This window comes from Pelodiscus sinensis, chromosome 2, assembly GCF_049634645.1.
Source record: "Pelodiscus sinensis isolate JC-2024 chromosome 2, ASM4963464v1, whole genome shotgun sequence".
NCBI classification, from domain to species: Eukaryota; Metazoa; Chordata; order Testudines; family Trionychidae; genus Pelodiscus; species Pelodiscus sinensis.
Genome location: NC_134712.1, coordinates 116,403,974 through 116,414,527, shown reverse-complemented (window position 1 = coordinate 116,414,527; position 10,554 = coordinate 116,403,974). Strand labels below are relative to the sequence as shown.

The window sequence follows — 10,554 nt, the reverse complement described above, 5'->3', positions numbered from 1 at the left end:
TTAAGAGCAGGTTGGATAGACATCTGTCAGGGATGATCTAAATGGTGCTTCATTCTGCCATGAGGGCAGGGGACTGGACTTGATGACTTCTTGAGGTCTCTTCCAGTTCTAGTATTCTATGATTCTGTGTTCCATCCAGAATTGGCATTAACACAGACCAATGTGCATATGCTCTGAAGATTTACATGCAGAGAAGAAATTTGATACAACAAGCTTTATATTTCATTGCAGGCAATTGAAAGAAGGCATGAATATTTTATTACATGCTCAGTTCTTGAGTCCATAAACCTGTGATCTGAGAGCAGTAGGACTATTTAGTAAAGATACAATCCTGGGCATGATTTGCTGCTTGTGATTTACGCTGGTTTTATGCTGCTGTAACTCTGCTGGTGTCACTGAAATGACTCCTAATTTACTATGGAGTGAGAAGCGTGATACTTTCTCTGGGTGTGAGTCTCCATATTACACAATTGCCTTCAGTCAAGGGACGTCTTGTGGTAGCTGTGTGCTAGGCATAAGCAGACTAAACAAATGCTTAGGGCCCTGAGCAGCTCAAGGGGGACCCTTACTCATTTTTTATGTAAAAATATTCCTGCTTGGGGCAGGGCTGCAGTAGGTAGCACTGCCTCTGCCTGATGCTGCAAGTCCTCAGAGATTCAAGCTAATGCTTGCCATGAATTTGCCTTGCAGGTTAACATGAGATGCACTTCAGTCCCCTAGTTCTCCTGAAGCACTGGACGTTCAGAGAAGTGATCAAGTAAGCTTTTCCTAAAGAGACAACACACACACAAGCTTGTTTGAGTCAGTTGAATGGTAGCTCCAGTAGGGTGAAAGTAACTTATATTTCTTACAAGTACTGTTGTATTGCAACCCCCAACCCCAGGGAGGGCCCTCAGGGCAGGAGTTGGAGCAGGGTATTGTGATACAACAGTACTTGTAAGAAATTTAAGTGTGGGTTTAGCAGTGTTGGAGGCTCAGGGCATGGTATTGTAGTGGGTGTGGGGACTTGGGATCAAGGAGCTTGGGGTGGGGAGGTTTGGGGCTGGGTGTGTGGCCACCACGCTGCCCGGCTGCCAGATCCCCAGGGCTGGCCTGGGTGACAGGGTCCACGCTGCCTGACCATTGGATCCTCAGAGCTAGGGTAGCAACCATGCTGCCCAGCAGCCTGAGCTTCGGGGCTGGAGCTTGGGGGCACCGTGGCTGTCTGGTGCTGGGCTGAGGACCATCGGGCCAAGGGGAGTGGTTTGGGTGCTGGCTGTGCCAGAATGGGAGGCCAGAATGGGAGGCCAACCATGCCCAGTAGCAGCAGGGGATCTTTACCCATGTAGGGCGACCGACAACATCCAGACCCCTGCACCCTGTTCTCTTACTGGTGTACCACACTGGGGCACATGGGCTTACTTTCCCCTCTGGCTCCAATACAATAACACAGAGCTGTAATCTGATTATAGTGAAAACAAATATAAGTTCATTAACAAAGGTTAAGATTTAAGAGATAGTGAGTAAGGGTAAAAAGAACAGATGACAAAACAAAACATGCTTCTTTATAGTCCAAACTTAACGTTAACACATGAAAGCCCATGTCTAAAGAAGTCTCTCACCCCAGATGTCCTTTACAGTGTTTTCAATCAAACCTTGGTTGAGATCTTGTTTTCATAAATTTAATTGCATTGACCAGTTCCCCTTTAGGTGCAGGATAAAATGGGGTCTTCTTGCTTTCCTCCTATTCCCTAAAGTGGTATAGTTGCAAGTGTTTTCCCAAGTTGCTCTGTCCTCATGTGGAATGCAAATATCGATCCCATTTTGTTTTGGATTAAAAGGCTTAATTTACATAACAGACGGAATAGGTAAATAGCTGCACTTTGGCAGAAAAGCTGTTTATCAACTCTGACTGGTGACATAGTTTACAACTAATTTTTAATAGGTATGTGCATCTCCTTACACACCCGCTGTAATTACATCCTGCAATGCTTATGCTGGTCAATGTGTCACTGGCTCACATTTGTTATCTTCCAAGACACTATGGAGAAATACTAAGACCACAATGTACTCGGGGTAGTAAGCTTTTCCAGGCCTGTTTGGAGTTGCTGACCCAGAGTAGAGAACCCTTTGCAAGCTGGCACCAGAGTGCTTCTGTGTCACAAGAGGAAATTCAGGCCCTCCGTTTTAATCTGTCACACATTGTTACAATGTCTGGAGCCTTCTGTGTGGAGATTGAGATGAACTCTTTTGTTCTCAAAACATTTATCTCAACTTTGTGTACTAAATCTGCCCCCCTAAATTGTGTTAAGGATGAAGTGGCTTTTAAGAGTAATTTTCCAAATCACATTGCAAAACCAACTTTGGGTATTGATAATTATTGGTGAATATTCCAAAGGGGTAGGCTAATCAGAGACCCATACAGCTCAGTTGGAATCCTGATGCCAAAAGAGTTATTTAATGTACTTAAGAAAAAGTCACAGAGTATGTAAGTATGTATACATGCTTTTCACTTCACCCTCTCTCTCTGATTAGATAAATGTGAGTTCTATAATTCCACCAGGATCTTGGAAGAAAGTTTTATTATTTATTCACCCAAATTATTGTTGTAGTGTTTTATAATATTCAGCCTCAGTCTCCATTCTTCCATTTCATGTCTTTGTCTAATCATTATTTGTAGGTACTTTTAATCATATTCCTTTCTTTAAAGCTAGGGTCCTTCAGATATTTGGAGATGGTTGGTTACACCAGATCTTAATTTTCACACATTGCTTTGAACATGTAAAGCATTGTATAGTGGTGAGAATGATTCATGATATATTAATTATGTTAGCCTCATTTTTATAGTTAAACTACACATACAGTTCATTCTTTTAGACTTTCATCCCTGATCATTTCTTTCAGGCTCCTAATCATCTTCGCTGTCCATACTTTTCTGCTGCTGGGTTGTCCATGGCCACAACCACTGTTTCACTGTGGTCAAATATGATGCACTGTTTCAAATATGGTCAAACCATTCTCTTTAAAGAAGGGATGATGAATGCTCTGGTCTTATGATATTTTGACTTTCTCTATATAACTCAAGATTTTTGGCCATCATATCACATTGTATAAGATCATATTTATTGTGCTATCTACTGCCTTACCTACCTTTTTGGCATTATTGTGTTTTAAGCATCTCACCTTCCCCTTATATTCTGTACTTTGGTTTTCCCACAGGTATAAATGTTGCATTTTCCTGTACTGAATCACATTTGGTTAATCCCAGTCTAATTCTCAAATCTCTCTTAATCTATTGGCATTTTCCCTTTCTGTTTCCTGATTTCCCTTTACCTTCTCTGCTCCCCCTAGCTTGGTATCAACTGTGAATTTAATTGATTCTCTTTTTCACTTCTGCTTCCAGATAACCACTGAAAATGTTCAACTAATCCAGATTCTGGTAGGACCATGCTCGACACTTCATCTAAACATACCCTGCAGCTATGATGCAAGGATCTGTAGGGTTTTCTTTCAGAGAAGGCAATGCATTTGTATTTACCATTAATACTGGTTATAATGTAGAAAGCATTGTGGTCTAACTTGGACAGATTATTAAATACAGCTATACTATGCTAAGAGACATGAGAGAAATGGAGTCATGGACAATTTGCATTGACAATGGGATTTATTTCATGCTAAAATGCATTTGCAAATTAATAATAGGCCTTAGGTGCTGGAAAATTCTGGAGACTCTTGTCAATATCCATTTATTGGTGCGAGCTTTGTTTGGTTGTTAGGTCCATTTATAAGAAGAAAGGGAGTGAAAAATTGGATGCAGTTTTTGAATTAGTTTTTCCTTTGCTTTTCCACAGGCATGTTTTCCATTGTTTTAAAATCATATGGATAACACAAGGAATAATTGGGACAATAGGACAATAAAATATACTAAACAAATAAAGTTGACCGGTTCAAAAAGTAGAGCACTGCCTAGTCACCTCCACATTCAAAAGCACTGCTGAGACTGTGAGCCACAGTGAGCGCAGACCATTTGGCAGTGAAATCCATCTAGAAGAGCTTTGTCTCTGCCAGCGCTGCAGCTTTGGACCTTTCATGTCCACTTTCTCTGTGTGTGAATCTGTCTCCCTCTAGCCTGCTTTCAGACAAATTCCCTCATTTTGCTCCTTTGCTTTGTTCCTCGATTCTGCTCTACCACTGTCCCTTGTATTGGCCTGGTACAGAATGGAAATACTCTCATTGAGTTCCATGGGCCCTGGATCACACCATTTGATGAGAAAGATCTGGCAAGAATGCTCTAGGGAGCTGTGTAATGGCCGATACATGTTCTCTTCAGCGTAACGCACTGACGTGGAGTGTTGCATGCATAATGTAAAAAGTGTTGAGAGGGACAGGAAGAGCAAGGGAGCCTGTCCTGAATGAAGTAGAGAGTGGCTGAATAAGCCTCATGCATAGTGATGGAAGGCCACAAAGGGAACACACAGCTAAGCGCCCCATCACCTTTCACACTTCAACCCATGTCTCTTCAGACATAAGTTGACCTAAGTCATACTACTTCAGTTAGGTAGGTTACATAGCTGAAGTCAACAGCAGTGTCTACACCACACTATGTTGACAGAAGATGTTCTTCCCCAATTTACCTTCTCAGGTAGTTGGAGTACAAACTTCAATGGAAGAGCACTCTGCCATTGATTTAGCTTGTCTTCACCAGACCTGCAAAATCAACACTGTTGGATCTATCACAGCAGTGCTGATTTAGGAGGAAGTCTCTGCTGGCATTTGTGCAGTAGTGCACTAACACTGGACCCTGCTCTGTGCACTGTGTGGACTTGATCTTGCACAGAAAAATTGGGCATTTGCAGGACTAGCGCTTCTCAAATAAAAGCAAGAACAAGTAAGGAAAGAAAGGCCTTCCCAAAACAGAAAGAGAGAACAATGGCCCAGAGTCAAGTGTCATCTGAAAAATTCAAACACTGTCCCATTAGCAATTAAACAAATGAAAAGCTGAAGAGAATTGGATAGTAAAATTAAACATTATTGATTGAATTCAGAGTGAGTGGGTAAAGACTATGGTCCCTATTAAAAAAAGCATCTAAAGTTTGTATAGATGCAAAAATATTTGAATAAGGCTGTTTAAATGTGAGGATTATCCCATGAGACGAGTGAAGGTGGCCATGTCTAGACTTTATGATGACATTAACATCAAGTAAAGGGATGTGCGGTAACATTTCGCAGCTCTGCACAGAAGGTGGTGATGATGGACAGTGAAAAATAACAATGAAAGAGAATGTAGGAACAAGCCAGAGCCACAGACTAGATGTGCTTACAGAACTGCCAATTTCTGAGCGTGGTACTGCTGAGACTGTAGTGACACCTTGTTTTCTCTCAGTGTCCAGGCAAGAGCAGCTCAATGGAGAGAATATTCATAAATTCAATGGTGTATTCTGGAGCAAAGGAAAGAAACCTGAGGAGACCCTGAGGAGCATGGGACTTGTGTTGGATGCAAGAACAGTCAGCTTATGGGCTGGATCCAAACTGGAGTTTCCCAGCAAAGATTTTGGTCATGTTTTGGGATTAAAAAAGTGAAACTGGAGTTCTTGCAGACGGCTTTTGTGGAAGTCAGGAAGAATAAACTTCCTCTCCTTAGACCCAGGGCTCACGTGGTCTGAGCCCAAGGGTGTAATGAAAGCTATGGAAATATAATTGATATAGCTGAGCTGATAATGTGCAAGCAGACAACCAATCCGGCTATGAAACTCTTCATTGTGAATTAGCCTCCTGGGGGACACTTAAGGTAGGCACTGTGGAAAACTAGGAAAAGAAAGTCAAACAAATAAAGAAAATGTGAAGGAAAAGAAAACGTTAAGTCTAAAGACAAAGTGAGGGAGGAAAAGTACAAGGATAAAGTCAAGAAGAATTAACATCAGAAAAGAAAGAACCACAATGTTACACTACAGGCCTAACTCAACAGGAGACAGCATAGTCTTTTCAGTAGGCTCCTCCATTCAACAAGTATAATCTCTTGTCAAAACTGATCTAATCCTCTTGTCAGTGGTCTCCAACCCGTTGATTGTGTTCGACCAGTTAAGCATGATGTCCCCAGCAATCAATCTCTGGGTTCCCTCAAGACATTTTAGATCTGCCCTCCTCATTTGCAGAGCCATGCAGCAGCACTCACCGATGCTCACTTTCCTGCTGGAATGGATGAGGAGTGGTGTTGTTGGTGGCCTGGTGGGTTCAGTCCAGGTTGTGTGGTGGATGGGTGAATGCCCCCCTTTGCTCCAGCTGGAGCCAGGGCATGGTGAGGTTCTGTCTGCGGGGGCAGCTGTGGAAGGTGAGACACTGTGGTTGGCTAGTCGGGCTGCATGGTGGTGGGCAGTTGCTCCCCTTTGCTCTAGCGAGAGCCAGGGCACAGTGAGGCTGTTCCTGCTGGGGCAGCCTCGGCAGACGGAATGTCATGGCTGGCCTGCCGGGCTGTGTGGTGGCAGGCAGCTGCCCCACTTTGCTCCGGCTGGAGCACTGACCGATATTGTGCAGTCACAGGTGTCACACTGAGACTTGGGGAGTAGAGAACAAAATGTATAATTATAAATACTTAATTTTAGATGTACATAGCATACATTTAAAATAGACTGTCTATTCTACAACATTGTCTTAGGAGTAGACCTTGCACGTAAATTCCAAAAGTGATCTTGGGCTGAAAAAGGTTGATGATCACTGCTCTAGTAAAACTTTATCAGACCATTTGGAGCTTTTAATATTCATCTGTATGAGAAACGGAGATTATGAAAGTTCCCCATACTCTCTGTCCTGTCTTACTGACTTCATTTAGAAGATAGATACTATTTTTCTACACATTCTTTACGGGACATTTTTATATGTGGTCAAAAGGGCAACATTTTCATGGCATGCATATATGCTCAAGAGGAAAAGGAAGAGAAAGTGCAGCTTTTCTCAAACTGGGCATCATTGATCTGTCAGATTAGGAGGTCATAGTTGAGAATTGAAATAAAAGTTTTAATTTCCCTTTTTTTTCCCAGAGCTGGTGTATCAATGGAAATGCAACAACCCTGAAAGCTATTGGTTGCCTCCCTTTCTTATCTTTATCCAGGAGTTATTTTATACTCAGCGCAGAAATGGAAACTGCTTGGGTAGGTGGCTGATTACAGATAGGACATGTCTACACTGCACGGCTAAAGCCGAAATAAGCTGCGCAATTTGAGTACGTCAGTTGTGCAGCTTAGGTCGAAATAGCTTATTTTGGTTTTTAGCACTGTCTCCACAGCAGGAAGTGCGACTTAGAGCATTCTTCCTCTGACTTCCCTTACTCCTTGTACAGTGGGGGTTACAGGAGTCAGAGTAAGAAGTCCTCCAGCTTGACAGTATTTTGACATTATGTTGAAATAGCTGCTTGCTGTGTGTAGATGCGGACCATGTTATTTTTGAATAATATCAGTTATTCCAAAATAATGCTGCTGTGTAGACATAGTTTTGAGGTGCGTCTACACTGCACCCTTAGCTCAAAATAAGGTATGCAATTTGAGTTTTGCAAATTGCATAGTTTATTTTGAGTTAATTTTGAAATAGCTTATTTTGTAATTTGGCACTGTCTCTAGAACACCAAATTTTGAAATAAACCACTATTCCAAAACATCTTTCAATCCTCGTGGAGCAAGGTTTACAGGGACATTGGAATAGCGTGCCCGTTATTTCGAAAGATATTTTGAAATAACGGGTGTGCTGTCAAAATGCCGAATAGCTATTTCAGGATACCGGAAGCATCCCAAAATAGCGCCGCAGTGTAAACATACCCCTAGAGTGGGATGGTGGGAGACAGGGCCTTCCTACTAATGCCAGTTTCCAGTATCAATTGACAAGCAGGTTCATTCTTGCCATTGATTCACTGGTTGCTGCTGTGTCTTTATCCAGCATCAAAATGCCATTCAGTTTTAAAAAAATTCATCTACTGCTTACACCATGGATATCCCCTCTACCATGCATATGTGCAACTTGTGAAATAGAACTCATCAGGACCTTCCACTCCAAAACCAAAATTATAGAATCATAGAATCATAGAATAATAGGACTGGAAGGGACCTCAAGAGGTCATCGAGTCCAGCCCCCCGCCCTCAAGGCAGGACCAAGCTCCGTCTACACCATCCCTGACAGATGTCTATTTAACCTGTTCTTAAATATCTCCAGAGAGGGAGATCCCACCACCTCCCTTGGCAATTTATTCCAATATTTGACCACCCTGACAGTTAGGAATTTTTTCCTAATGTCCAATCTAAACCTCCCTTGCTGCACTTTAAGCCCATTACTCCTTGTCCTGTCCTCAGAAACCAAGAGGAACAAATTTTCTCCTTCCTCCTTGTGACACCCTTTTAGATATTTGAAAACCGCTATCATGTCCCCACTTAATCTTCTTTTTTCCAAACTAAACAAGCCCAGTTCATGAAGCCTGGCTTCATAGGTCATGTTCTTTAATCATTTAACCTTTAATCATTCTTGTTGCTCTTCTCTGTACCCTTTCCAATTTCTCCACATCTTTCTTGAAATGTGTCGCCCAGAACTGGACACAGTACTCCGGCTGAGGCCTAACTAGTGCAGAGTAGAGCGGCAGAATGACTGCACGAGTTTTGCTTACAACACACCTGTTGATACAACCTAGAATCATATTTGCTTTTTTTGCAACAGCATCACACTGTTGACTCATATTCAACTTGTGGTCCACTATGACCCCTAGATCCCTTTCGGCCATGCTCCTTCCTAGACAGTCGCTTCCCATCTTGTATGTATGGAACTGATTGTTCCTTCCTAAGTGGAGCACTTTGCATTTCTCTTTATTAAACCTCATCCTGTTTACCTCTGACCATTTCTCTAACTTGCTACGGTCATTTTGAATTATGTCCCTATCCTTATCCTACTACCTGAACTAATGGAGAATGTCTGGTAGCTCTGGTAGCAATTGCAGAAGAGGTATATGCTCTATGGGGCTACTCATTTGCTCAGGGGAGACAGTCTCTCCCTCACACACACATACAGGGGAAGTCTGACCAATAGGAGGTCGTAGTGACACACGTTCTAGTCATTACATTTTATAAGCAACTGAACATCACTCCAGAAAATCATGAGGTTTTGAATAAAGTGTAGCTATGCAGAATCTCTGAAATGAGGGCAGCTCAGGTGAAGATTTGGAGACGGAGCATGGCTATGTCTACACTGGCGTGATCTTGTGCCAGAAATATGCAAATGAGGCTAAGCGTGGAATATCGCTGAGCCTCATTTGCATATCTAATGAGCTGCCATTTTTGCAGAAGAGGCTGTCTACACTGCCCCTTTTTGCGCAAGAAAAACCCTCTTGCGCAATGCCGCTACACTGATTATTTTCAGGAATAAAGGCATTTTATTTAATAACATTGGAAACCACTGATTACCTGATCCAAACAGGTAATTACTGTCTCACAGCACAAACATTTCCCCCCAGTCCTCCTTTAATTAATTACACTATAGAAGACAACTGTGTAGCACAATGATGATTATTTAAATTTTTTGTTTTATGGATCCAATCTGACACTCACTGGAGTCAGTAGCAGGTCTTCCACTAGCTTAGGTATGTATCAGCTGAAGCATTACTGCTCTCAGGTGAGTTCACACAAAAGAGCTTAGGGGGGAGGAGGGAAGATGACAACTACTCTCATTAACTCTTATCCCATTGTTTAAGATACAGGAGACACCTGCACCCCCCAGATCGAAGCCTTCCTGCACCTGAGGGTGAGAAGTTATTTGAAAAGGGATTTATTTCACCTCACTCAGGTGAGTGCCCTAACCATTAGTTTATGGAATATACTGACGTGGGTGCCCTCAATCCTTTCTATTGCTGTTGTTCCACTTTAATTAAATAATTCAATCAGTAAATATGAATTGGGATACTGAAAAAGTCAGAATGATGTAGGTGCTATCCCTGTGAGAAGGGCCTGGCTTAATATATGGGTCTCTGGTTATTGCCTAGGTTAGGCAGCTCCCTGGCTTTGCAGATTACACTCTCAGGAGTCTCTAACTTTCCCTGTGCATTGTATAGAAGCCAAAGCACCTCACTTGTCTTTGTGGATGGCAGTGTTGCTTTGGAGATTTGTCTAGGCATCTAAAAGTTATGTGCTGTGGCACTGTGCAAAGTCCCTTTGTGGATCTGAGCCGGAATGATTTCAGCTGTTGTTGGAGAACAACATCACCTTCTAGAAAATCCCAGATCCTGGCAAAAATTATGGCACATAGCCAGGATTTGGAAACATCCCTTCTAACTGTGGCCTTGTGCACACAAGAATGCTACACAGTTTTCAGATATTAATTTAAATGTACTTAAGCCAGTGCAACCCGTTCTCTGGACTCCTTTATTTTGTAGTTTGTTTTAGTTTAACTTTATGCCTAATTGATTTGAACTAATCTGAAACAATTCTGGTTTAAACTGAATTATGGGCATCCACACAGCCTTTTGCACACCTTAAGTTTAGACCAGTGCAACTTTTTCATGGAGATTTAATAGATGCATACACACCTGTCAATGGTGCTGCTCCAGAATTG

The 10,554-nt window shown here is 42.2% G+C and overlaps 1 long non-coding RNA gene across 1 annotated transcript in view; it reads left to right on the top strand.

Moving 5' to 3' along the window:
* The first annotated feature begins 204 nt into the window (after positions 1-204).
* Positions 205-10,554, top strand: part of LOC142827186 (uncharacterized) — a 42,402-nt gene continuing 32,052 nt past the window's right edge. Inside the window, exons 1-2 of the long non-coding RNA XR_012901687.1 lie at positions 205-757; positions 3,383-9,789. This is a non-coding gene — a long non-coding RNA (uncharacterized LOC142827186). The remainder of the gene's footprint in view (positions 758-3,382; positions 9,790-10,554) is intronic.